The sequence below is a fragment of the Arachis ipaensis genome, chromosome B03, assembly GCF_000816755.2.
Source record: "Arachis ipaensis cultivar K30076 chromosome B03, Araip1.1, whole genome shotgun sequence".
Lineage (NCBI taxonomy): Eukaryota > Viridiplantae > Streptophyta > Magnoliopsida > Fabales > Fabaceae > Arachis > Arachis ipaensis.
In genome coordinates this window covers 45670334-45673360 of record NC_029787.2, presented here as the reverse complement: position 1 = coordinate 45673360, position 3027 = coordinate 45670334, and positions in this window count along the sequence as shown.

Here is a 3027-nt window from a genome sequence, read left to right as displayed (position 1 = left end):
AAACATCTCCATATTTAAAAAAAATTAAAATTTGTGTGTCTGTATGTCTCGTATCTCTCATATCATGTCGTATCACGTATGTATCATTTCGTGCTTCATAAATCACTAATAATTCTTGTCAATCGGCTAATTCTTTTGAATATTATTGAAGCTTTGGTGTAACACTTTGTTATTGGGTGATTTGGTGTTTAACAGAGTTATGGGGACATTATGTAACAGACAAATTGTAGGGGAAGGGAGGGGGCGAATTGTTAGAGCAAAATTTTATTTTTTTTAAGACTATATGCGGGGGCGTATTGTGCTAGAGAAATTTTTTTATTATTAAAAGGATAATACGCAAGCGGCGTATTGTGAATCCGCAAGGGTATATGTTACTTCTCTGATTAAAAAATATAAATGAAGTATTATAGAAGGGAGACAGACCGTTATTGTCAATGTGAGTGTGTTCTTCCTTGAGAGCTCTTTCTTTTATTGTGAGTGAGGAAAAAAATTGTTTGAATGAATTCAATAAGAGTATAAAAAAGGAGGGAGGTGTTAGTTTGAAAATATATTATAATAGTCAGATTTTTCCTTAAACATCTGAATGTGTGAGTTTTGTATGTGAAAATCCATGTGATGGTATTCCATTTGCAATAACATATGAGAAATTTAAGAATGTACTTTGTCCATGTGTAGATAATCAAGTATTAAAGAGATTCACAAATATTCTCTATAGATAGCATATGTTAATTAATATTTTGTGGTTTTGTTAAAAAAATTCAAATAATCTATGTGTTAATAAGGGTTGAGCCTGATGTGGTAGATGTAGCAAACGCACTAGCAAGACAACATCCATATGAAGAATCTTCTTTGATACTCGCTTTGGATCTAGAGGCTATGAATGCACCAGATTTTTCTGAGTATGTCAATGCAGGTAAGTAGTCCCCTTATTATTATTATTATTATTATTATTATTATTATTGAATCATACAGTAATAGTCAGATTTATTTCACGTTGTTATTGCTGCAGACCCTCCTGTTGTAGTGAATGATGAGTTCGTCGTTGGCATAGAGTTCAATTCTAAAGAAACTATGATTGCGGCAATCAAAGATGATACCATTTGCACGGGTATGGATTACAGGGTGTGTGAATCTGAGCCAACCATATTCTATGCCAAGTGTGTACAATGCAGAACAAGTTGTGATTAGCTTATCAAAGCTAGTCTTATTAAGCGAAAGTTTTGTTATCTAATAAGACAGTACAACGGTAGTCACATATGCACCAACACTATCATTTCTCAAGATCTTGCTATAATAAACTCAGACACGATTGCCGAAGCGATAACGCCATTGGTTGAATCCAACCAATCTCTAAATGTGAAGTATGTGATTGTTGAAATGCAATCCAAGTTCCATTATATGATCAATTACTGCAAGATATGACTAGCTAATCAAAAGCCAATTGAGAAAACTTTTGGTGGTTGGGAAGCTTCTTATTTTAAAATAATGGTACAAAAAGAGCCATCAACAGCTGTCGAGATCGAAATTGCACTAGCATACCAAGGAGATGAGTTGGTCTAGGTTATACTGATGCGAGTGCTTTGGAGCTTTTATCCTTGCATTAGAGTATTTAGGAGTTACAAATTACTCGTACAGATAGACGACACACATTTCTATGGAAAATACAAAGGAGTTATATTAGTTGCAGTTTTATAAGATAGAAATGAGAATATTATGTCTCTTGCATTTGCGGTTGTTGCCAGTGAGACTTCTGATACATGTCACTTTTTCCTTACTCATTTGCATATACATGTGGTGACTCAAAATAGTGTTGGTCTTATCTCTGATTGATATGACTCTATCAACTCAGCAAAAACCCGTAGTAATGGATCATAGGAGTCTCTAAGAGTTATCCACATGTTTTAAATTAAACGCATAACATCCAACTTCTTAAGGAGGTTTAAGACACTGTATTTGTAGAAGCTTATCATCAACATGGATAAGTAAGTTACAGTAATACAACATTGTTAGTATTATGTGATATACTTGTTTATTTTGCTTTGTTGCTTTTTTACAAGCTATTTTAGGACATTGCGTGAGATTATGTGTGCATGGTAAGGCTACCGTCAGTAGCTTGATCGGATCCCACGATTGAATATACTTTGGGTTTGATAATGGATGTTGCTGGGACTATATGATCACAAACCTAGTAGAGTGCATTAATAGAGTTTTGAAGAAGGTGCACAATTTTTCTATTACGTCACTTGTCAAGGCAACCTTTTACAAATTAAATGAGTTATTTGATAGGAAGAGGGTTGAGACCGATGCTCGAAAGAATGCAAGATATCTATTCTTTGAATATGCAACTAACAGACTTCAATCAAATCAGTAGGAAACATTCAAGTTAACTTATTTGATAGGCAAAATGAGTTCTTTAAGATGCATGAGATGTCCAATGATGTGGGATATGCGGTGAATCTCTATCAATGGCATTGTGACTATAGTGAGTTTCAAATAGATCAAATTTCGTATCGTCATGTCTTTGCTTGTTGTGTCAACTTGCGCTTGACAATAATATGTTGTTGAGGTATATAGGATGAATGAGATAAAAAAAATATATAAAGTCTAGTTTAAACCATTGAAAAATCTAGTAAGATGACTTGTAAATCAAAGACCAAAATACGTACTTAAACCATACTTGAAGCGAGTATCCAAAAGTCGTCTCAAATTTTAAACGAAATAAATATGCATAATCCTAAGAATTGTAAGTTTTGCGGAGGCAAAGATATCATGGTCGAAGTAGATACCCTTAACATGCCAAATAAAGAAGTGCTGGTGGCTCAACATGTAATTCTTAACAAATTTAGTGTTTATTTAATTAGTGTATCGAAATATGTACTACATTATGAATTGGATTATATACTTGGATATGTATTAAATTATATTGTCTAAATTAACTAAATGTTTTACCTGCATGGTTTGAAGTCTTAATCCAATTGCAGTAAAATTCATAATAAATTTATAAAAAATATAATAATAGCCTTGAAA